The 26,472-nt window shown below is 41.7% G+C and overlaps 1 protein-coding gene across 3 annotated transcripts in view; it reads left to right on the forward strand.

The window, feature by feature from the left end:
- adarb2 (adenosine deaminase RNA specific B2 (inactive)) overlaps positions 1 to 26,472 on the forward strand; it is a 219,858-nt gene that overhangs the window by 107,359 nt on the left and 86,027 nt on the right. Inside the window, exon 1 of one of the 3 annotated variants that reach the window (XM_087845937.1) lies at positions 14,874 to 15,048. The exons of the other annotated variants lie outside the window; for them this stretch is intronic. The gene's annotated coding sequence lies outside the window, so the exon portion shown is untranslated. Of the gene's footprint in view, positions 1 to 14,873; positions 15,049 to 26,472 lie in introns of those variants that run through there. 3 annotated transcript variants of the gene reach the window in all.

The raw sequence follows: 26,472 nt of genomic DNA on the forward strand, positions 1-26,472 counted from the left end.
CTCTTTAAAATAAATGTGAGTTTATAAAACAAAGAACAGTTGTATCAGGATTTTTTCTTTCACTTAAAAAGGCATTTTGAGAAAATGGCACAGCCATTACAACTCATTAAAATGCTGGAACATCTGTCAGAGGGAATTCATAAAGAAAGTAGAGCAAATATTATCACGTTTGAATGTGGCTGATTTCATGTGGGATATGATATCAGATAAAAAGCAAATTAATAATGATTCAAAATTGTCAGAATAACAACTAATACTATGGTCTGTGTGTAGAAAAAAATTTGAGGGTAAAGTTTTTAAAACTTAACAAGTTAACTAAGTGCTAAAATGTTCATGCATCTGGTATTACTAAATACACTTTATGGACAAAAGTATTTGTTTGTACCTCTTAATGTTTAAATTTGAGTGTTTTCAGTCCCATTGTGTATAAAATCCAGCTCCCAGCCGTGCAGTCTGCCTTTACAAGTGGTTGTGAAAGAACGGCTGGTTCTAAAGAGCTCACTGAATTGTCTGTGAAGGTTCTCAGTCTTCCAGGTCATCGTAGTCTAAAGACATGCAGACGCTTTTCCTTCCAAGCTTCTTACACAGCTCACTGAATTCCAGTGCAGTGTCCTAGATATTCCACAATCAATAATAATAATAATGAATTGCATTTATATAGCGCTTTTCGGGACCCCTCAAAGCGCTTTACAATACCACTATTCATTCACTCTCACATTCATACACACATTATTATTATTATTCAGTCTAACCAGCAGTTGTAAATAGTCATATTTACTAATATGCGCCACTATTTCTTTCCATCTATCCTCTTCTACTCATACTATGTGAGGGTCGCAAGGGGGGCTCGAGCTTATCCCAGCTACCATAGGGCGAGAGGCGGGACAGTTCACCAGTATGTTACAAGGTTAACACATAGAGACAGACAACCATTGGCACCTATGGGGAATTTAGAATTACTAGTTAACCTGATCCCACTAACTGGATGTTTTTGGACTGTGAGAGGAAGCTGGAGTACCCAGAGAGAACCCACACAAACATGGGGAGAACATGCAAATTGCACCCCGGGCTGATGGTGGAATCAAACTCAGGCAACAGTGCTAATCACCGCACCACCGTGCTGCCCGTTTTTCAGCCAGCAGCCACCTGGCCCGCATGTGGCACGGGTGCGTGCACTCGGGGCTGCTGAGCCCTCGGGAGCCCATGTAGGGCCCCAATGTAGGTGAGGCAACGATTTCTTTAAATTGAATTTTTTTAAAAAAAAGAACCTGGCCCTGAATGGTGATGTTAATGTGACCTTGCTCATTGCAGTGTGCTGTTACAACTTCACTTTCTCAAGTATGACCACTAACCTATGGCACTGCACACTTGCAGCTGCTTCAGGAAATGGGTTTGTGTGCATGTGAGTCAGTCTCCAGGACTTGGTTTTGCTCTGACTGCATCAGCGGGAGTGGTAGTGCTGGCAGCACGGCGTCTCTCCGGCCGGGTGGGTGTCAGCCACAGAGATGAATAACCCTCTGCTCTCAGCCCACTAAGTAATCCAGCCAATGATGAATTGCTGCTCTCACTGACACCCAAATTGGAATCATTGGGTCCGGGAGCCAAAACTGGGGGAAAAAAAGACAAAAAACAGAGGGCCTCTGGCAGCGGCGTCTAGTCATCTGTTACCGTGTCGCTCCTTGAGGCCGCACCAGGTATTCCCCTCCCCTCTGTGTGCTCAAGGCCTTCAATAAATAGAAAAGACAAAGAACCTTTCAGAAATGTGTCACGCTGATATCCTTCCGCATCGAAAGGGTGGCACCATCTCCCTTTTGTTTAGTTGTTGGATTGTTATGTGTCCAAGGCCCTTTCGAAGTGAAGAAAATGGTCACTTTAAAGGAATCTATGACCATCTAAATGTTGTTGTTTTTAAGTAAATAGATTTTGAGCTTTTACTGTAACATCCAAAAGTCTGTGTTTACGTCCTTCTGCCGTTTTCGCCTACATTCTACTAGCTGCTGAGTCTGTTGGCGGCGCATGTAAAACAAATCCCCCAACACAAGAAATGACTTAATGAACTTAATGAGGTTTTCTAATTACAGAGGGAAGTTAGCCCATGTCAAATGGGCCTTTTCTGCCTTCCTTGACATGGATTAAGTGCCAGGCTATTAAATCCAGCCCTACTTTATAACACAATCAGTCATATCTGCTGTAATTCTGGCCTACATTTTGACGCATTTGAATAGAATGAAGTTTGTGTTTCTAGAGTAGACTAAAGAAGCCTGAGGCAGGAAATGAACCTCCTCTTGAAACCTTCTCAGGGACGGTGAGTGGGGAATAAAACAGGAACAGGATTGTGTTAGTGCCTAAATTATAAAGGCCGCTCCCCTCAGATGAAAAGGTTTGATATATGTTATTACTCTGTGTTATATCAAACTTAGGAGTTTGGACTTCTGCCATTAATTTCTCTACAAATCTTCTTTATTCTTTAGTTGTTGGTTTTTTTCATTGATGCCTTTTCGGGTTTTTTTCCTCTCTCTTCATTCTCCCTGCCTGTCTCTTCAACCGGTCCATGGCAGGGAAGATGATTTACTTTGTCATCATTAACACATCAAAAGAGCCAAGTGTGTATTTCAAAGTCATCTGATAACTGATACTCTTTAATGGCGCACTGGAACAGTAATTAATTTCAAAAACATCCCATTTATTTGTTCTGGAAGTGAGCGCTCCCGCCAAAGCGGCATAAATCCTGTCTGTTGCTGCAGCTCAAATTAATTTACGTGTTGCGTCTCCTTGCATCTTTTGAGAATTTAATTATCTCAGCAAACAGGCTCTGGGAGTGTTGAATATACATTCTATCGGCGGAGTTGTACTGGAGCCAGTGCAGCATACAGACATGTTGTTTCATTCTGACTCTCTACGCCTCCTCTCGTGTCATTCCAGGCGTCTGCTTGCCGCAAACACGGAGACGAAACTTTAAAAAGAAAAGAACAGATGTTGCAGTGATAATAGTATTGAGCGTATTGCAGAGGCAGACTGTGAAAGCCACCCAGCAGGGCCGTCTATTCGAGAAGATTAGAGCGTCCCTGTTTGCACGGTTGATCCAAGTCAGTCCAGAAGCGTCAGTGCTCGGGATTTTTGGGAAGCTTTTTTGAGAGCTTTTGAAAAATGGGAGCAAACCCACTTACATGACAGTCACCCTGTGATAAATGACAGACGGATACACACCAGTGATCACACGGTGACAGCCAGGGCTGACCTGCCTTGACCCTAGCACGGCTCGTCAGTTGACATTCAGAAAGGAGAACACTGCCGTTGCTATCTTTGCTGTCAGAGCCGAGGCTTTGAAGGTATTTATATATCCTAGAATAATGGACTGATCATGCTGGGATAAGGTAAATTGCTTCAGCTACCAGGTGTGCATGTTTGATTTTTGGGCTGTTTGGCATTAGACTTTTACATTTTGTAAATATAAGATCTTAAATTCCATTAAAGTGATGCTTAATAAGCTTTAAGTCTAAAGGTACCGGGTCAGATTAAAAACAGTGGAACATCACTACATGTTATAGACTGTATTTAAAAGATGGACCTAGCTACAGCGATGTTACACATTGGCAGTGTTGGGGAGTAACGGAATACATGTACCGCCATTACGTATTTAAAATACAAAATATGAGTAACTGTATTCCGTTACAGTTACCGTTTAAAAAGGTGGTATTTAGAATACAGTTACTTTGTTGAAATAAATGGATTACACGGCGGTACTTCCCTGTTTCATATTGTGGCGGGTCAGGACTGTTTGGGTTTTGTTTGACAGCTACGTTCTGTTGTTCCAGGCGGCAGCGTTACGGTTGCCATGGTTACAGGGTGACGCTCTCTCTCTGCGTGTTTCCTGGGTGAGAGAGCGCTTTTTGTTGTTGTTGTGCTAAGCTAATAGGCAGAATGCTACAGGTATAGCTCTAAAGAATGTAGCATCATAGGCAGTGTAGTCCGTGCTGCAGGGAGAATGGACTGCCATACCGTTATGTGTCTGTGAGCGAGGGAGGGAGAAAAAGGAAAAGTACGAGCTGTCATCGAGCAAAAACGGGAGCTGGAAGCATGTAAATATAATAATAACCACTGCAGCCAAGAAGAGAGCCTGACGAGCCCAGTTATAAGTAAGCTATTAAGACTCGACTGTACACCGTGTTCGTGTTTTCCTCCAAATACAATAAGTTCCGTTGGAGCAGCCTTTCAACGCCTCTCTCCGTCTCTTGCTAGCAAAGTTGACCCAGACAACAAAGTAAAGCTAGTTTTCGGCTACGAGCCCGACACAGAACCCACCGTATTAGCCAGAGGTCCCTTTACTACGGTTCTGAGCCGCGGACCTTCAGTAACAGTAATAAATCACAGCAATAGTACATTCATGTAGTTGTAAACAGCATGATAATATATTAAGTAATTAGGTATTCAGAATACGTTACTCTCATTGAGTAACGTAACGGAATACGTTACAGAATACATTTTGGGGCATGTATTCTGTAATCTGTAATGGAATACATTTTAAAAGTAACCTTCCCAACACTGCACATTGGTTTGTGGACTCTGCATTGATTACTGTCACTGTGTTTTGTTCTGTTTTTGTTTCTAAAAAGCAGTTGTGAATGTTAAGTGCGTATACATTAGAGGTGGGACTCAACAGATGCCCCATCATATGATATTACTGCGATTTTTAACATTTTGTGATATGCTAGGTATTGCAAGGACATTTACTGCTATTTGCCACCAACAGCAAACGATGTCTTCAAAGTTAAACTGTGTTAGTATCTGTTTCATCCAATTCTCTCACTTCAGTTATTTTTTGCAGTAAAATAAAATTGTCCAGCAAACCAACACTGTCACTAAAACCTGCCATAGATGGAGTCAGTCTGATATCAGTCTGCAACTGAATGAGGTGACGCTGGCAATTTGATGCAATCTGTTTGTGATAATAACACAATCAGTTTTGAACAGTTGTTGAATATACTGTTGCTGTCTACATAGATGAAAATTCACATTAAAGGGAAATTCAGAGAAACGATTACATTTGCTCTCAGCAACCTTCCTGTTTTATAGGAAAGTAACCAGAATACAATCAGCTGGCAGCCGGTTTGCAGAAAGGTTGTGCTATCACCTTGCGATCAGAAGAGACTGTAGGAAACCTCCAAGCTCTGGGCAACCATTTAGTCACTGCAAGCTGCATAGGTCGCACAATGTGTAAATCACCAGGCAGCAAACAAGTGGCTGTCCTACTTTTAATAGTAGGTTAGCTTGCACTGACTTAGGAGGAAGCTTTTTTAAGCTAGGTGTGTCCAGCTTTGAGCCGATATAATGCAAGTTTGTCCGGCTGTATCTCAGTATGGTGGTGCACGAGATGAGCAAGGTTGCCAGGTTCACAAGTTTTAATTTGATTTGTGTTTATGTAAATGGGGTAGTGCTATAGTGCGGTGGTTAGCACTGTTGCATCACAGCAACAACATCCTGCTTTTGAATCCACTGACTAGCTTTGGCCTTTCTGTGCACATGTTCTGTGTGTGGCTGCATGGGTTCGCCGACTTCCAAAGGCATACAGTGTTAATAGGTAACTCAAAACTGGGAGTAGGTTTAAATGGTTGCCTGTGGCTCTGTGTTAGCCCTGTGGTAGACTGGTGACTTGTCCAGGTGTTCCCCCTGTGATGCAACCTTAAATAAACAGGTGAAAGAAAATTGATGTTTTTTTATCTACATGGTATTTTTAGGTTTGATTTGGAGCAAAGGAATAAAGCTTGACTAGACTCGTCTAAATTGATAAACATATATATATATAAATCGAAAGATGCTCCCTCTCGCACACTGGGAAAGATATTTCAGGATGCTTCTCACATGAATTTTTAACTCCAAATCAAACAGAATGGAAGTCATCAACTTTTAAGTAGAGTTAGCAATACGCTGCGTTCCTACTCCTTTTCTTTTATTGCTTATTGATTTTGCCTTTCTATTGGGTGGAAGACACTCCAGCGTGTTTCTGTAAACAAGTACATTTCCTGTAGGCCCATTTTCTTCATCAAAGGGCAACTCTCATATGAAATCAGCTTTGACTGATTTACTGCAGTTGAAATATGGCAATAAAAGAGTTACAGCTCCCTGTCATCTTTGTTTTGACAGACGAGGCTGGCACAGAGCACACCGGCACATACAAACAGGCGGACAAACAGATACACATTTATGCACACAAAGTCAGCATGAGTCGTTGGGGATTTTCTCACAAATCGGCCCCCTAAAGGGAAAGAGGCCGGCATAAATCAGCTGGTGTCAGGGCTACAGACACCCACGGCTCCTTATCACCACGCGCAGGTGGACACACTCACAGATTGATAGGCAGATAGTCGGTCTGACAGGCAGGGCGACAGGCAGCCAGGTGGAGAAGCTTACAGAAGCAGGACGCACAGGGTGGAGGCAGGCGGAGGGAGAGCAAAGGCATCAATACCGATCACAAATCTCAGACTTGATTCTGAGTTACTGATTCTCATTTTAAAAATGTTTTCCATCCACAACCTTTAACTACAGCTAACACAAATACAGCCTACAACCAGTTCTGTTTTTTTAAACCTTTAAAACAATTCCAGGAGCTGCTCAAATCAAAAACAAGTAAGAGTTCCTCAGTTGCGTTCCTCAACTGGTAAGGTATTCACCCACGAGGTAACTGGTAATTTGGGGCTGTAAAGCAGCTCCATGCTTTGCAGGTGAGCCTGTGGGGAGAATATGCCACTAAGATCCCCATCAGATGTTCTGTTGGCTTTTTCCTCATGGGTGAGATGAAATACAATAATCACAGGGCTCTTCTAAACCTTCCAAATATTATTCTACTAAAGCTATTTCACACATTCTGCTCCATTTCCAGTGATTATACACAGGGCTGGTGTTCATCACGTGGTTCATGCAGCAGTTTGGCCACTTAGGAGGAAACAGCAGCCATCCTACTGCTGTTCCTGGGAGCTGATGTAAAGGTTTTTTATTTGTTCCTCCATCCTGATGGCAGGTTTACTGGAGTTTGGATTTCAGACATACACTAAAATGTTGCAGTTAGTCTCTGGTGGCTGCTGGTTTCACTTGATCCAAATGAAGTCCAGGAGTTTTTGGAAAATGTTTTCTATCAGATGGACATATTAGAGTGTTACTGATGAGCAGTGTTGGGGAGTAACGGAATACATGTACCGCCGTTACGTATTTAAAATACAAAATATGAGTAACTGTATTCCGTTACAGTTACCGTTTAAAAAGGTGGTATTTAGAATACAGTTACTTTGTTGAAATAAATGGATTACACGGCGGTACTTTCCTGTTTCATATTGTGGCGGGTCAGGACTGTTTGGGTTTTGTTTGACAGCTACGTTCTGTTGTTCCAGGTGGCAGCGTTACGGTTGCCATGGTTACAGGGTGACGCTCTCTCTGCGTGTTTCCTGGGTGAGAGAGGCCTTTTTGTTGTTGGTGTGCTAAGCTAATAGGCAGAATGCTACAGGTATAGCTCTAAAGAATGTAGCATCATAGGCAGTGTAGTCCGTGCTGCAGGGAGAATGGACTGCCATACCCGCTATGTGTCTGTGAGCGAGGGAGGGAGAAAAAGGAAAAGTACGAGCTGTCATCGAGCAAAAACGGGAGCTGGAAGCATGTAAATATAATAATAACCACTGCAGCCAAGAAGAGTGCCTGACGAGCCCAGTTGTAAGTAAGCTATTAAGACTCGACTGTACACCGTGTTCGTGTTTTCCTCCAAAAACAACAAGTTCCGTTGGAGCAGCCTTTCAACACCTCTCTCTGTCTCTCGCTAGCAAAGTTGACCCAGACAACAAAGTAAAGCTATTTTTCGGCTACGAGCCCGACACAGAACCCACCGTATTAGTCAGAGGTCCCTTTACTACGGTTCGGAGCCGCGGACCTTCAGTAACAGTAATAAATCACAGCAATAGTACATTCATGTAGTTGTAAACAGCATGATAATATATTAAGTAATCCAAAGTATTCAGAATACGTTACTCTCATTGAGTAACGTAACGGAATACGTTACAGAATACATTTCGGGGCATGTAATCTGTATTCTGTAATGGAATACATTTTAAAAGTAACCTTCCCAACACTGCTGATGAGTAACAGCCCAAGGCCAGACCTGCATACTTCCGGAAAAGTCAGCATACTTACTAGCTGTCCACCACATGCCCACTTGGAATTAAAGATGAACAAAAACACCCGAATGTCATGTACTAGTTGCTTCTGTTGCAGAGGTTTACGATTCTTCAAATTCAGTAAAGAGCCCTGCAGAGCTGCAAATGGGGTGGGGTAAGATTTTTTTAACTGCTTTTTGCCTTTTAAAAAGAAGGACGTGGAACACGCTGCAGTGTTTCTGCTCTTGTTCATGTTCGTGCCATAGATCTGCCCCGTGCTGGGAGAAGGCACGCAAGTCTTGATATGTAAAGAACATGTTTGCAGTGCATTGAAACTGAGTAAAACTCTAACTTTCAGAGTTCTACACGCCTCTGTTTTTGTTAAAATACTACAGGCCTTCTCTCTGCTTAGCCAGAGAACTGCACAAACACTAAAAACATCCATCATGACGCACATCAAGTTAGTGGAACACCAGAAAACAAGCAAACAAAAAACAATGTTGGATAATGTAACATTAAACAGTTAGAGTAGTTATAAATAGTATAACTATATAAAAGATAAGAAAACATTAGCAACAGAACGTACGAGGCATAAAAAAAGCACACGACATAAAGATTAGAGTGAGACTGTAAAATGTCAATTTAAAAATGACAGAGTCATAAAAATAAAAGCGCTTCAGAATTATAAGACATTAAATATTGAATAATCACTGATGGGGGACAGGTTGTAGCAAAAGGTCAGCTATGCTTATATCGAGGGATGGAGGCAAAATGTGACTAAAACGATGCATAGATGCAAGTACAGGCTGGGAGGATCCAGCACTCTCCTCTCTTTGATCCCTGTTGCTGTGTGGATGTAAACAGACAAAGGCTTGTATTACTGTCAGGGAGGATTTGGTGCACACTGTATCATGCAAAGCTATGTTGGGTAGCAGTGCAAAACGCCATTTGTTTCCACCCATCGGAGTCTACTGCAGCAATACTAAGCTGGTGTTCCATTTCATGGGCTTGTCTGTTTTGGGTCATGCACCAGAAGCGAAATGCTTTGCCTACACAGAGAGCGGATAACATCTCTGATCCCATTATTTACTCTGTTGAGGACTTACACATTCCCTGGCTTTTTCTTTTGGGAAAACCGCTTAAAGCTGGTTACACGAGGCAGAATTATTGCCGGAGTTTCTTTCTAGTAGTCACAAAACAAGCACAGTGTTGGAATGATTAAATGTGCGGCATCTCCCAGAAATAGCAGATTTCCACTTTTTAAAGAACGTGGAAATCATAGAGGTGTTTCACAGTAGACATTTCAGGGGAGAAAGAAATGTGAGTTTGATGACTTCTCATGCACAAAAATACCTTCTTTTTTAAATTTTTTTTAGAGGCTTTGGAGTCACGGTCTCCTAGCAACCTTGCTTGATGTCAAGGAGGTCCATCTGTGGACAATAATAATGAGTAATAGCTGCAGAAGTAAAAGTTGGGTACATGGAGATATATTTTCAGTGAAGGTGTAGGTCAGTTGAACCACACAAGCAAATAAAATAAACCAACGTAAGGCAGCAGAATGTTTTTGAAATGTAGCGTCATTCAAGCTTCAAGCATCAATGCAAAAAATATATAGTTTAGTATCTAAAGGTCTTTGAACAGATGTGTAAAATTTGTGCCAATATTTGAATCATTTTCAAGGCTGTTCACAACGATCGCTGGACGAACGTGAACTTATTTTTTCCACTAGTGTGTTGTAGCTGAAAACATGCACTGGTACTGAAATGGAAATAGTAAAACAGTACTGCTTTACCTCAGACACACAGTTAGATGCTGCTCCAGGTTAATAATCTCTCTGAGGTGATTTCTGTGCCTCCTAACATGTTGTCCCAACTCTGCCAACAAGAGTTCAGACTGCCCCAATGACATCCTCAAATATGTGCGAAAGCAGTCGTAATAAAGCTTCAGCTCTTGGATCAAACCATGAAATTCTCCCATAGTTTCCAGTTCGTCCTTTTCTTGTTTAATAATCAGGACCAGCTGATCAGATCATGACTTGATCTGAACTTCATTTCGTTCATATTGTTTTTCGGGGTTTTTTAAGGATGTGTATGCACGCTGTACGCTCATCAACACTGACTTTTGGCTTCACTCGGCCCTCAGAGGTGTTGGCGCTGTTTAACTCACTGTATCGTCGCATCATGTCTTCTGTCTAAGTGGGCTATTACAACTGTTGACAAGTAAATAACATTGCCACCACAAGGCAGCATGCTCCTGGGAAATATTAGGTCTTGAGATTCTTGTAGATATTACTTTGACACCACCAACATTTCTGCAGCCGAAACACATGCTCAATGGCAGTGGCACTCCCCAACAGCATCAGTCTCCCTTCCCAAAAGGGGAAAAATCAGCCTGGTCCATGACGTTCCCACAATACCACCCACAAGACCCACCTTGCAAAGACCTTGAAATGCCAAAAGCTCAGTGTATATCAAATATGTAATTCAGACACATACATTTGAGTCTTGCATCTGTTCTGGCTTAATTAAATATTGACAATGATGCCGTCATTCTGTTTTTTGTTTTGTTTTTTGACCTTTCTCTTGTAACGAGAGACTGTGGGCAGGAAATCTACCTACACTCACACAAACATTACACATTACATTTCACTGCAGCTTCCCGCATTGCTGCCATCCAGCATTTAGGGAACTATTGTGGAGGCCCTTCCGAAAATAGATCAGCCTGCTGTAGCTTCAAAAAGATGAAACGGAAATGAGCAGAAACACCAGTCTCCCCACCACGAGTCAGGTGTGCTGCACACTTCAAAGTCAAAGGGAGTCGTGAATGCGGCACAAATGAAGCCTCCGGTACGCCGATTCAAACTTCCACATCTCGATAATGACCTCACTCTCACACCATTACTCATCATTCATTGAGCTCCGGCTGAGGTGGGAAGGTAGCGCTGGCTGGTGGATTCAAGGCTCGCAGAAGGTGATGGGGGGAGCGCCGCGTGAGTTAAAAGCAATTGGGAGCAATTTGAATACAACTTTAATAATCTCTTTTATTTTCTTGTGACGTATGCCTCTCTTCTCTGTTTGCCTTAAGGAGCTCTTTTCATATTTAACCTAAATATACTGTGATTGCGGCTCGAGACTTCAGTTTGGTGTTACTCTAGCACAGACTTTCAGTCTCAATGCTTCATCTCAGCCTACAAAGATGATAAGCTCCTTTTTAAGATCTAACTATGCATATATAACCATGAATAAATGGGCAAATGTAGTCAAAAGCAAGTTCGTAGCCTGTTTCTATGCACGACTAGCTGTTAGTTTGCAGACCAAAAGCAGGTGGATCATCGAGAATTTTCACATAGCAGGTTTGTGAGTTTTCATTTAGTTTAAGCTATCTGTGAACTCTTCTGGAAACAATCGATATCGATGAGAAAGCTTCTGGTCTGATCTCCTGATGTCAATCAGAAGCACTGCATTAAAAAATGAAAAGAAGACGTTATTTTCCTCACAGATTTAACTGATTTCCATCAGTTAATGGTGGTTTAAAGACTGTGAAGCCGACAATCACAGTTTCCTCAAAGTGTCACAAACTATCCCTTTGTGAACAGTGCAGGGGAGGGGGGACCCAGTAAAAACACCCATGCAGCCACACAGTGGGTAGGTGTTGGTGAACTGTGGGGTTGTGTGGGCAGGGCAACCCTACACTTACCACTGGATATGACCACACAGGCCCCACAGCAGTTTTGCCCTTTGTTGCCCCTATATGGAGTTGATAGTTCTGTTGGCAAGCCCACTCTAAGCTAGCTCTAAGAAAACTCACGTGGACTCTAAATATGCTAGGCCATGTGGTGTCCATAGAAGTTTTGCTTTTCTGGTTCAACGAGAGGGTTTTTTGTTGGGCACTCATGGTTGGTTTGCCAACAGAGAACCCTTATTGGACCCATGCTGGTTATTGTCATGATGGTAGACTTGCCTGTAGAAACCCCATATAGGAAAACCAAAGGGCAAAACTGCTGTGGGCCCTGTGTAGGATAGGTGTGGGTTTGCCTTGCCTACACAGTCTCACAGTTCATCAACACCTACCCACTGTGGGCCCGCACAGGCATGTTTGCTGGTACATCATTTATAATAAGTAAACAACCAATGTGGCTATTATTTAGAAAATGAAACCAAAGAACATTTTTTGGATCAGAAATGAGGCTGAGAGAAGATGACTGGTAAAATACAAAAGCTAAACTGGATCTTGCCTTTTCTAAGACAGACCAACATGATTGATTAGATTTAAACGTTTGTTGCCCCTTTTCTGGATTGAGTGGCTCCATGGTGTGGTGGTTTACACATAAGCCAAAGATCCTCCTGGTTTGAGCCTGGTGCTACCTGCTGTGGTAACCCCTTGTGAATATTTTTATTTTAATAATTATTTATTTTTAGCAACATACTGGTAGATGGTAAATGGACTGGTTCTTATATACTGATTTTATACTCTAATTGCACTTTATGTAACATCCCTCATTCTCCCATTTACACCCACTTCAAGCACTTACGCTTCCTATCCAACAATAAGAACTTGAGGTTGGCCCAAGGATCTTTGGGATGCAGATTGTAGCAGCCAGGATTCAAAGCACCATCCACCTGCTCTGCCTCCTGAGCTACAGCCACCCCATTCTGGTCCCAGGTTTGTTGTAGCGAAGTCTCCTTGAGAAAAGCTTAATTGTTGGTGATGTTAAATTTGCAGCACAACAGCACAGTGGAATCTGTATATCTGTAGAGCTCGATGGATACAGGATTTTTAAGACTGATGCAGATATTTGTTGATTTAAATATTAAAACTAGCGTGCTGTGTGCTTTATTTCACTAACAGTGTATCCAAGAAGTCTGTCTTTCAATTTTGGTGAGTCATCCCTAATGCATGCTTGTAATATTTGGTAACTTCAGCACTTCCCGGTCTCATTCAAATATGTCCAGCTGTCAAATCTGACGCAGAGGCTTCAAATGAGCCACGTCCAGCTTTTATATACAGTATGTTGTTCTTTAACCTTCTGCTACAGAAAACTGAATATCTCTGTTTCAGCTGGTCAGCAAAAGAAGCTATTAGAAGACATTTCAGTGCGCTTTCTTGGTAATTTACTGTGATGTTTAATTTACATAATTCTTGGCTGATTAATTGATAATATAAGTTGCAGTAATTGTTTTTGTTTTGTAAATAAAGACGCAGCTTTTGAAGCTGTTAAGTATTTCTTGTCGCAGCTTAGCTCAGAAAGCGAACCAAAGAACCTCTCCTCTGTGGCTCGTGACCTTTGCTTCACGTCAGGAGGACATCACTGTAAATCTGAGGGAGAGTTACAGTTTTAAAGCCCGGCGATGCTGAAGATACTCGGCTTCAGTACATGAGGACAGAGAGCACTAAGGATTATGTTTCATGATGACACAAGTACATACATCTCAATGGCACCAAATCAAAGAAAGACAGCAAAAACCTTTTAGCATGTCTGCGTGCCACATTATACCACTCCATTATTCAGCACGCTTCCCAAGAACTGGTCTCAGTTCAAGAACTGAATATATCTCCCCTTGTTCTCTTCATTTCTGCTTGACTGTACATCCATTTCATGTGAAGGCTTTAATTTCTTTTCTTTTTAAACCAGCTGTGCATCAAACCAGCTGCACAATGATGTTTGCATGAATGCCACACAAATCATTTGTTGGAATTAAGCGTGTTTTCTCTCCAGAGCCTCTAAATGCTCCAAACAGTGAACAATATGCGTTTCTACAGTGTATGGGGGATTTTTACCTTAATGTCTCAATTTAGATTTTACAACACTACGAATGCGAGTAATCTCGTACGCTTCCTCCGTCTACAAAGCATACAATCTCTTCGAGTTGTGCCGATTCATAAAAACCCTACATTTCAGTCCTTTGAATTACAGGAAATCACATTTCCCTACTCTGCCTGCTCATGTCATTTCCAGCCTTCTCTACATGAATTTTGGCAAATTGGAAAATATTTTTAAGTTACCCAGACCTAGATTGAGCTAACCCAAGCCTTAAAGGAAGAAGACGGAGCTTTTCCCTTTCCAATTTATGTACATATAAAAGTGATATTTCTAAGATACTGAGTGCTCTAAAATTTTATAAATCCCTTTGCAGGCAGCATTGCCAACACTTCATCCTCCCCTGCAACATTAATGTCATTCAGAAGTAGCCAAGGAAAGTGCTTGTCGTCAGATAACAGTGTTTTTTCTCCTTCTCCCTGAAAAATAGATTTCCATTTACATTTCATTCAAAAGCTCCAACATGTCCAGCCTCTTCTCCAGTTTTCATTTCTGCTTTTATCCTATTTGGTGTAAAAACATCACCAAAACTGTGCGCCAACGCTACCTTTGAATTCCTGTTTCTCCAGGAACTAAATATGGACTGTGTGCACTCTTTCCAATAGCATTCCCAGTAGGATCAGTGCTACGTGACTATGACGCCACTTGACATTAACAGGGACCAACTAACAAATGACCAGACTGAGGCTAATTATCAAGCCTGAATACATCAGCATCAAACAGCTGTTTAACTGCCTTAGAACAACACTGAATGTAGAGCATGATGAGAATGAGAAAGTTGATATTATGAGCTGTAAAAAACATCGGTCCAGACTAGGGCTGGGCGATATATCGAGTTTTTAAATATATCAATATATTTTTATACGAGATATGATATGTGACAATATTGTTAATATTGATATAGTCTATGTTACGTTTATTATAAGTACTAATTATGCTTGTGTTACGCAAGTTTGCCTCTCTTTCATCCACTTTTGTCTCTATGCAAACCTTACTCTGCCTCGCCTCTCCTTCACTGAGCACAACTCCCCCTCGCCCATCGCTTCACCTGCAGACAACGACAAGATGTACACGGCAGCTATCAAAGAGGAGCTGGTCAGTAAAAAGAAAACAGTGTACTGTGCTTCAACGTAATATTACCGTACTGTGTGTGTATAAGGACCACAAATGGCACCTGTAAGAGACGTGGTTACAAAGAGGATTTCAAACTCAGTCACGCAGTAGAAGTCGGGAACAGAGCAGCTGTGAAATCTGTCTTTGTTATTGTGCTCAGCGTCTTTTAGTTTACATTTTGACTGCACAGTTGTGAACTTTTTGTTATGCCGAAGTACAACATTGTTTTATTTTATTTATGGAACATTATTTTAATAAATGCTGCTAATTTATTTCTGAGTAATTTCTTTATGTGCATCTAAGCTGTATGTTAATAAAAGTGCCTGTGTGAGATTTGGGACACAGCTTTGACTAAGACTAAGACTTTGTTCTTACTTTATGGCTTTAAAAATAATATCGAGGTATATATCATATATCGCCATCCAGCTAAAGAATGTCGAGATATGATTTTGGGCCATATCGCCCAGCCCTAGTCCAGACCTTCTGAGTTTCTGTTGAAAAAATGAAGTTTAGAAATGGAAAGAAAAGGAACTTTAAGAAATCTGAGATTTCAGTGTCTCAAATCTTGTGGGACATGAAGTTGACCTTCACTGAACAGCTATTGCCCAATCATTGCTTAGTAGCCCCATGTTAGTAAGACGTGTTAGGCCTGTAGTTGCGCCTCCCTGAGCCAGAGGTTTCTTCCTATTAAAAAAGTTTTTTTTTCTTTCCCACTGTTACCAAGTGCTTTCTTTAAATATACAAGAGAAATGAAAACATTCGTTCAGTGACATAAGCATGTGCATATGTGATTGTGTGTGTGTGTAAGGTCAGAACTGCTTGTTCAACTTCCTACTATCGCTTGTGGGAAGATTCAGATACAAATATCAGAACACGTTTTCATAAAGAACAATCAGTTCTAAGCAAGGAAAAGATCATCATGCAGCATTCTATCACAAATAAACTTATATCATTAAAAGCTTTTGCTGACTAAACAAATACAATTTTCTATTGACAGGGGGTCATCTCTGTATTATTGTGGGGTCTTTGCCTTACAATGTAAAGTGTCTATAGGTCACTGTTATTGTGATTTAGTGCTATACACATGAAATTGCATCTTTAACCACCAGAATATGCATGTAGCAACTGTTCCATTAAGTTATACCTTAACGCATTTTAAACCCTGGACTTTATTAACACAGACATGTCTTAAAAAGTTTCTGTTCCTGTTCAAAACTTCCTGCCACATATTGGGAGCAGCACGTCCCCTGCGTCCCCACTAAAATTTGCACCTGCACAACTGAGTACGTGCCATTGGAGAAAGGAAAACTCGCCAGACATGACAACAGCATCTCAGTCAATTATCACTCAGATTGGGCTTCCTGTAGTCACACCCACAGTTAGCACTTCTCTCTCTTTAAATTCTCTTTTTTATGGGTACTGAGAGTTGATTTGCTTTAAAGCAAAAACTTGCAGACGCTCTGTACTCTTTCTATTTCCCCTTCCCCTCCTTGCATTCAGATGGAGTGTGTGTGCGCGTTGGTGTGTGTGCGTGCGTGTGTGTGTGAGAGAGTCCCGAGTGGCCAACCAGCCAGGCTGCCTGAAACTTCTGACTAGCCATGTTCTTCAAACATCATGCCGCAACCAAAGCATGGCAGGATGACAGATAGTCCCTTCAATATATAGTGACAAACAAATTAGTGCAAAGATGCTTCTCGCTGCATACCAGATGTGTTGGGCTCTGTGGTATGGAACAGCCGATGAAAAACTGTCCACGTCCCATCTGTGCTTTGCCGCGACCATCGGTGCAGCAATTTGTGCTGAACAAAGTAGTGCAAACAGCCAGCCTGATTATATGTGTCATAATGTGAGGCATAAAAACAGTGGCGGGGGAGGATCACACAGGCGCTCGCAGATTTGTACGAGCGCCGGAGAGGACGGGACAGGGTGCAGGTGACTAAACAGGACGCAGAGGGGACAGGTGAGGGAAGAAGGGAAAGCGAAAAGAAGCAGGAAAAACAAATTTATTTTAATCTCCAAACAGATAAATTGTGTTTCATATGAAGTTGCAACCAAAAGTCAGACTCCTTTCAGCTATTTTTCTCCCTCACACCGTCCCTCCGCTCAGAGTTGCTTTTCGGCTCCAGCTGCCGTCCAGGCTTGAGCTGGTGACTGCAGGGGTTTGACACGAGCAGGCCAATTTGTATCTAACCTCACACCTACCTATTGACACCCACACACCCTGAGATTGGAGACCACATGCGGGGGTCACATCACCGTCTTGAGTGCCGTGTCAGTGCAACACGTTTTTGCTCTCTCTCTCTCCCGAGCGCGGCGACAGGCCAGAGTTTGGCTCTGAGTAAACGAACGTGATGAAAGCGGAGAGACAAGGCTTCTCAAGTCGAGCTGGAGAATGCTTTGCATCGGCGCCGACGACAGCGAGCCCGCGCGGCTCGCTGACAGAAAGAAGGATAACTGTAGGAGGGAGATGAGCACCAGCACACTGAGAGGCAGAGACATTCCTGACCTGCTTAGTGTCATTACGCCGCAGACTTATCTCGCCTGCTCTGCCTTGTAAATACACTTGAGTGCTTGTTATCAAACGAGCGGGGCGACAAACCTCATCCAGGTTTGAGTCTCCGGCTCTCTCCGCTCGCTCGTAAATGAGTCATTCTCATGGATGACAGCCTACATTAATATTCAGTTATGGAAGGAAGCGAGTGCGCATTAAATCCGACACTTATCAGGTGGCGATCGTGATCCGTGGAGAAGTTTTTAAGCGAAAAAAAAAGATTTGCCTGTTTGCTTTTAATTGCCCAGATGTATTCACAGAACAGACTCTTGACTGCTGTAGGATTCATTCAGCTTCATGCTGCCCCTGCTCGATCTCAAGGCCACACTGACATTTCAGCTGGAGCCAAGTTCATTTTTAGGATGATTTGTTGCCCGCGTGTTTTATACACTTGGCTGTTTTCATAAAGGCCTTTCCAGCACTCTAAGTTACTATTGTTACGATGTTGCTATTTTAGCGCTAAAAGCTTTTGCAGTCAAACTGAATGGCATCCAAAAGCAGCGTACTTGGTCTTCACAGCGCGGGATCCAAAGTGAAAAATTTATATATTTTTTCTTACATGGAAAACGCACACTTTCACACAGTTCGCATTTGAGAAATGACATTAAAAGGCTTTTATCAGGAGGGTGCTCTCCAGCTGTATCCCTGCACTGAAAGCAAGCACGGCTCTCAGAGGTGAGTGCTTGAGGAGCTGTGAGCGTGAGTGTTAGGCGGTGGCGTGAACATAAGCCTTCCCCCCCACGCCGTACCATTCCACCGTCTGCCGGGTCTCTACGACAATCCGCAGCCGTCACACACTCTGAGCAGGCTCCTGCAATGACACTCGAGCGTGGCGAGTCGCCTCTGAGGAGCAGAGGAGTGTGTTCTGTGTCTCGCTGTCAAAATGGAAGAGCAAATGTAAAAAAATTTAAAAAGTGAGAGAGAAAGAGATAACGGCATCAGATTTTGCCATGTGCCACAATATGATTAAACAGTCCGCTGGAGTTCTTCTCCACAGTGTTGTATTCTGCACCACCTTAGTTTCAACCTGCCAGCGCTGCTCATGAATTTTCAGGTTCAGCCGAATCTTATCTTTTCTTACATGCACAGAAGTGTCGGTCAGCAGGCCCCCACTGTTTAAGTATTTGCACCCATTAAGAAGCTACATAAGAAGATGGAACATTTTAGTTTCTGTTCTCTCTGATCAAGCAGTAAAAGGAAAGTACTGCTCTTGTCCTCGTGTTATAAGAAATGTGACAAAAACAGACTGGAGACAATTGTGTTTAGCTTCTGTTAGCTTTCCTCACTGTCTAGATTTCTAAATTATTTTCTCAAGAACTTAACGCAAGCTTTGCAAAGCAAGAGCTGTGACCATGACTGTATGACAGCAAGTCATTAGAGCTAAAACCAAAGAAATGCATGTTGGTACACCAGAAATTAGTAGACTGTGTTTTGATTTTTTTCTGAAATACTCTTACTTACTATAAGATGAGCTAATTGCTAAACATAGCATAAAGGCAGGAAACGTGGTGAAACGACCAACCTGCTAATGCCTCATTTGCTTGTTAAGAATGAGGTTTTTAGCCATTTCTAGGTTCAAATGCTGTTGGCGCCCAAGAGACAAACAAGCTCAGAGGCGCCATTTAAAGCTAAAATCAGCCCAGATTCTTTCAGCTTCATTAAATTGATGAGTGGAGCTAATAGTCAATGTTAAGTTGGGTAACTAGTTGGCAAAGTATCTCATGTTGATGCTGTTAGGACATCATTGTAATAACCAGTGTTGGGGAGTAACGGAATACATGTACCGCCGTTACGTATTTAAAATACAAAATATGAGTAACTGTATTCCGTTACAGTTACCGTTTAAAAAGGTGGTATTTAGAATACAGTTACTTTGTTGAAATAAATGGATTACATGGCGGTACTTTCCTGTTTCATATTGTGGCGGGTCAGGACTGTTTGGCTTTTGTTTGACAGCTACATTCTGTTGTTCTAGGCGGCAGCGTTACGGTTGCCATGGTTACAGGGTGACGCTCTCTCTCTGCGTGTTTCCTGGGTGAGAGAGGCCTTTTTGTTGTTGTTGTGCTAAGCTAATAGGCAGAATGCTACAGGTATAGCTCTAAAGAATGTAGCATCATGGGCAGTGTAGTCCGTGCTGCAGGGAGAATGGACTGCCATACCCGTTATGTGTCTGTGAGCGAGGGAGGGAGAAAAAGGAAAAGTACGAGCTGTCATCGAGCAAAAACGGGAGCTGGAAGCATGTAAATATAATAATAACCACTGCAGCCAAGAAGAGTCCCTGACTTAAGCCCAGTTGTAAGTAAGCTATTAAGACTCGACTGTACACCGTGTTCGTGTTTTCCTCCAAAAACAATAAGTTCCGTTGGAGCAGCCTTTCAACGCCTCTCTCCGTCTCTTGCTAGCAAAGTTGACCCAGACAACAAAGTAAAGCTAGTTTTCTGCTATGAGCCCGACACAGAACCCACCGTATTAGTCAGAGGTCCCTTTACTACGGTTCAGAGCCGCGGACCTTCAGTAACAGTAATAAATCACAGCAATAGTACATTCATGTAGTTGTAAACAGCATGATAATATATTAAGTAATCCAAAGTATTCAGAATACGTTACTCTCATTGAGTAACGTAACGGAATACGTTACAGAATACATTTTGGGGCATGTATTCTGTATTCTGTAATGGAATACATTTTAAAAGTAACCGTCCCAACACTGGTAATAACATTGTTATTCTCCAAGATCAGCAACTGACCAGTGACATTATCTGAGCATTCAGTTAGCATTAGCCAAGAAGTTAGCCAGTGCTTTTAAAAACTCACTAATAAACCAACATGATAAGCTAAATTGGGCTAACAGCAAACCCAGCTTGATAATATAGTTATTATATTTTACAAGTTAGTAAAGAAAATACATTAACAAGAGTTAATTATCCAAAGAGTCATAACAACATAACTGATTAGCGCCAATGTTGATCCTGGACCAATACGATGCACCAGCTAGCTGATGTTCTAAAAACAAAACTGTGATATATAACTTTGGATGGAAACAAAGAGTGAAAATACACTCGACAGAGATTAGGAGCACATGACTGGAAAAAGACGCCGAGAATGACAAGAACTCACTCGAGGTAACATCTGAAATGAGCTCGTCCACAACATGGAGGTTAGCCTTTTAATATGAGGCTGTGTGGTTTGGATTACATGCCTGGATGAAGATCCTAAGCTTAACGTCCGCACTGAAATCTTAGTCAGCCAGGGGACAATTCTTTTCTGAAGTGCTAAAATTTGGTGTCCAGGGACACTGAGAGTTAATAAGAACAGCTTAAAGCCCAAAGGTGGAGGCTCCTTCCTTAAAAAGAAACAAACTCAGGAGACGTTTGGACTTGGGAACAGGTGTATCATTTGCTGGCCTACTGATGCAGGATTTGTCTGCCAGATCCTTGTAAGGAGTGATGTTGCAGATATTTCAAGTTTGTTCCCTCCTAATTAATTCTATTTTTTATCTTCTTACTTGTTGTAATTATCATAGGAGGCAAAGTTAGACACTAATTGCAAACAAATCAAATGAGAAAAGTGCAAGATTATGAAGGATTCCACACAAGTTTAATCAGTCTAAGTCTCAAAGGTTGTCTCGCGCACACGCAGCTTTTAACATGATTAAATGAAAAGCAATACCTGCCAACCTCAGTCACTAATGAGAACCAGAAATTGGAGTTAACAAAACAGAACTATGATACATCCGCCTAAAACACAAAGTGATAATTCCCACTAGCAGCGCATTGTTCAAGTTGTTCAAACTGAACATAGCGTAGCTGCAAAACAACCGGTGACCATGTATCTATGATGATCGTGAAGATCTATAGGTGATAAAGGTCACATTAATCTGTGAAACGGCATAACATCTGCTCAAAAAGACAACAAAATGACACGCAGTGCGTAGCAAAGGGTGTCTACAGTGAAGCCTGCCCTTGGCATGCATGCATGTCCAGGGGAGCAAATGTAAAGCAGATGGCCTGGCTACTTTGTCCTCATTGCTGCTAATCAGGTGCTAAATATCCATCAGTGTGTGCTAAAGTGTCGCCCTACTCTTTTTGTTTTTTTACTCCCATTTTCATAGCATACTGTACATGCCTTTTTCTCTATAGTGTCCTCCAGCATCACTCACTGAACATCAACAGCGATTAAAACACCTCTTCCTAACACAGAAGTTCACGCACATTTGTGTTGACAGGTCGGTGATACCTGAGCGTGAAGAAAAAAAAGCCCATATCCTGTGAGTGGTCGATGCGAGGGGCTTCCTACAGCCGAGTGTTTTTACTCCACAGGAAATAGGCGCGGAGCTCAACACGAGAGAAATCATATGAGGAATGTAGACACTGAGCACAGAGGCTAAATAACACATCCAGCCACATTACAGCTGTTTGATTATTCAGAAAATCTACTGTGGGTGGGGACCACAGCAGTGTTGGTGTTATTTATGGTTGTGCTGTTGGAGTTACTGTATGTTGCTAAAGCCCATTTTTTATGTCTGTCAAACAGCAAAAACACAATATGAAAGCAGCCTCTGCATGTTTCCCCTTAGATGTTTGACTGATGTGTGTACAGAGGCCCGCAGACGCATAGCACAAAGCCTTTCCCGCATGTGTGGACAACACAGGCACACTCGTGTATTGTGTCATTACGCTATAAATGACTCTTCATCCTCGGCGAACGTGAAGGAGTCGTTTTGAGTAAAATGTAACAGAAATTAAAATCAAAGGTTTATTTATTCAAATAATTGATCATTAAAGAAAATGTGCTTGGTGTAAACTGAATGTAAACCAATCAAGTGCATTTCACATTTTACTAATGTGCCAACATTAAAAGGACATTTTACATTGAATCAGTTCACTTAAAGTCAACATTTTGTGAGTGTGTCATGAGACATCACAGTCAGAAAGGACGTTTTTAATAATATTCTGGTGTTTTTTTATTGTAAATTCTTTGATAGATTTTTTATGTTTAATATTACAGGTTGTGATTAAAGTTCCATAATTAGCAGAAAATACAGGCAAATTATAATTTATGTCCAGTGCATATAGATTTTCAACATTGCCTGTGACTGAATGGAAACACCAACAGTTTGACCTGGTAAAACTCATGCAATACTATGCAAAGGTTTTCTTTTGCTTCATTGAGACAGATTTTATTTTTTTTTATTTTTTTAAGTGGCATTGAGCAATAGTTCCCCAGGCTTTCTGAATCTCTTTCAAAGTTTTTCTTTGGACATTGGTTGCTTTTTCTCTCATTTCCATTCCAGTCCTTGTGCCAGACCATTTTCAGAAGGATGTTATTTTGGTTCGTTTCCTTGTCAAGCCACTTAACATTAACCTTTTGACTCATTCAAGCAAAAAATGATACCTAATTAAAGCGTGAATCAGTGTTTTGCCTACACATAAAAGACAACTTTCACATTTTCAATTGTATTTTTGGCACTTTGTCACCAGCATCCTGTTGGACAACCACATTATTTGTTTCCATTTCTTTAGCTGGCTCTATGACAAGTGACAAAGTTTGACAGGTATAAAATTATATGCTTTGCACCAACAAGGTGATTCCCAAAGAGGCATTAGCTGAAAACTTGGCACATGTCAGCATGATGTGGCCTTAAAAATGTAAGAAAACTGGACAAGTGGAGGACGAAAGATGGACAAAAAAATTGTCGTCGGCAGATAAAAGCCATGTCCTTCAGAAATAAGAAAACATCCAGCAAAGACCTGAGAAATGCGTCTGGCTTTACTGATTTCTTATCGGAAACGGTGTCAGTAGAAGGGTGGCTGTCAAGAATCTATTATTATGGAAAGGAAACGGGGAAAAAGGCTGAAGTACACCAAATTACACAAAAAGTAGACTCAGCCGCAATAACCTCTAGAATGATGAATTTAAGAAGGACTGAGTTTCAAATAATGAAAACTTTCTGTTAGTGGACTTAAATCACGCGTACGGGCAGGGAGCAAATAATTTTTAATTGAAGACATAAAGAAAAATGTAGGTAGATTCCAGGATATACAACCTGAAATCAGTCAGAAAAATAAAAACAAGCAGGGAGGCAAAGAGATGACCTGACAAAGATGAAGGGAAAGACACAGGTGGAAACATTCAGACAAACACGGAGTGCAGGACGGGACGAGGGAAAGGATGAAAGCATGTGAGAAAACCAGCTTTCAAAGTAAAACAGGAAGTTACAACAAAAAGCAGCTGAGACATGACAACAAGGGGCAACATTATTGTACTAGACTATATTATTATAATATTGCTGCGTTCCATTAACCTTGGCTATAAAACTTATACTATGCATCTGTATGTGTCAATAGAGTGGTTACAGGAGCAGCTGCTCAGTATACTGCCTTTGGACTTGAACTGTGTTTCCAGCGTTTTTGCTGAGTCCCAGCTTTGAGTTGCTATGAAGAGTAACACTGTACATGATGGCAGAAAGGCGGGGAAAGTAGAAGCGAAGCCAAATCAGCAGATATGAAATAGACCGTAACACTTTCTGGTGAATTAATCCTCCAATCAGGAGACATCTGTGACATCCTTTATTAGATGTTGCCTCTATTCCAGACCTTTTAGCCACCAGTAAATGCAGGATACAATTCATTTGGAGGGGCCAAACCTATGAAAGAGCTTATATTGCTTTTATTAAGCAAACATAAGAATTCTGCTTCCAACACTTCATCAACTGGGCTCCTCAGTCCTGAAACACATTCGGTGGCAAAAGAAGTGGTGATGCAACACAGTGGTAAAGATGCCCCTGTCCCAGTTTTTTGAAGCTCTTTGTGACATCAAATTCAAAGCTTTCGTTTTCAAAACGATCAAATTTCTCAGTCGCGTTTCTTTGTGTCGTTTTCAGTCAAACAAAGATTCTGCATGATTTACAGATCGTCAGCTTCTGCTTTGATTTACGTTTAACACTGCGTCCAAACTTCTTTAGAGACAAGCTTGTAAAGAAACAATACAGCCTCTCATTTATTGGCTCAGTGGATTCAGTATTAAGAAGAGTTTGAGAGAAAAATACAGAAAGAGAAAGAGAGAAAGTCAAACAGAGAGTGAGAGTCAATGATTTCCCCCAGCACCTGTTTCACTAGTGTCTCCTGTCGCTCATCTGACCCATTCGTTATGCTGAGCCATGGGGAAATCTGATTGGGCTCATTACCCTCTCCTCAGAACTGATTCAGGAAGTGCGAGGAGAGAAAGAGAGGGCCTGTTCGGCGGCTCATTGTGAATGGAAACCATCATCAGGGTTGTCACTATCAGGAACGTCTGGCCATCTGCCAAGGCTCTCCCTATCTAACCTGGCTCTCCTCCACCTCCCAGCCTTTCCGCGGTGGAAACAAATGAGTGTCGTCTCCTCTCGCTGTGTCCTGGTGCAGTGGGGGATGGACGTAGTGAGCTGAGACTATTGGCATGCATTGTCTCATTCATTCAGGCCCACTGCTGAATAAGGAGGGATGGATGAAAGATACCGTGAAGGGCATGTAAGGTAACGGGGTTCACATCTGCGGAGGTGATCGGTGATACGTTTGATGAACTTCGCAGCAGACGGGATTTTTCCTCTTAGCTTTGAGGTGAAGCTTTGACAGGGAAGGTTGCACATTCACCTTATTTGCCCCGATATAATATAATTGGTGTATAATTTGGAAACATGAAGCTGGCCTCGCAGTCAGCCTCAATCTCATATCAGTGCTAACTAACAGAAGAAGAGTATTTATGCTGCTTTAAGAGCGATTTCTGTTAAAGAAGCTTTCAGGTGGTCTCAGCAATCTGGCCTCCATATGGACTTCCTGAAGCATTAACTTAAAACTGCGCAAATTAATTTGTTATCAGCAGTGAAAATCTGCTATATTTCTGGGAAAATCAGTAGCACTACAAGCTGTAAATCACCGAGGGAAAAAAAATGCCTCTGATGTTACACGGAGCTCACTTATAAATCAGAGAATAGTGCACTTGTGCCGGCGCTTCATGAACCTTTGAAAACACAGTCAGAGGTGGCATTTCAGAGATGACCTCTAAACTGTGCTGCTTACTGCTGCACAGTTGATTCAACATCAGAGTTATTGAAACCACAGTGATATTTTCTACTCAATAGCTACTTCCTGAGACATTTGAAGTGAACAGTGCTCCACTGAAAGTGAAAAGAATTGTTTTGGAAGGTTGTGTGAAATTATACAGACTGGAGGAGCTCTATAGACAAAAAGCCTCCATTCTGACTGTGAATGTTCAAATAAAAAGCCTTTGAATGCAGAATAAAAGGGTCTGTGCAGGCTTTCATAAAGCCTGGTGATAAGTCCAGCACATTAGGAAGCAGGGAGGACAGTGCATTGAATCTGCTTCCTCCTTACATCATTAACTGCATAGGGATGATATTTCATCTGTCAGTGTGTGTGCTTTAAGCGTTTTAGTCAACACACACATATTTCAACATCGCGATGGCCAGAGGATAAAGCCAATCGAGATGTGATTACCTAACATTTCATCGAGTGCCATCATCAGGTTATTATAGATAGAATTTTAATTTTACTTACATGCCGTTAGGTCTCATTTACTCTTTGGATGATAATGCTATTGCATCACATTAGCATTAATTGGAAATAAACTAGCAGGTTTTTCCCTGATTTGTTTGGAGGGGAAAAATAAAATATCTTTTCTTGCTTTTTTATTAACATGACTGCAGCTAAAGAAAATAAAGATTTACACTGTAAGTAAAAGATGCCCTATTTATTGGTTATTGGTTGGCTAGACAAAAGGGTTGAGTTAGAAAGGATGTGCAGCAGGTTAGGGTGAATAAGGAAAGGGATGGAAGTGAGCTGCTAGGCAGGAGGGAA

This window comes from Neolamprologus brichardi, chromosome 9, assembly GCF_056152115.1.
Source record: "Neolamprologus brichardi isolate AB-2024 chromosome 9, ASM5615211v1, whole genome shotgun sequence".
NCBI lineage: Eukaryota > Metazoa > Chordata > Actinopteri > Cichliformes > Cichlidae > Neolamprologus > Neolamprologus brichardi.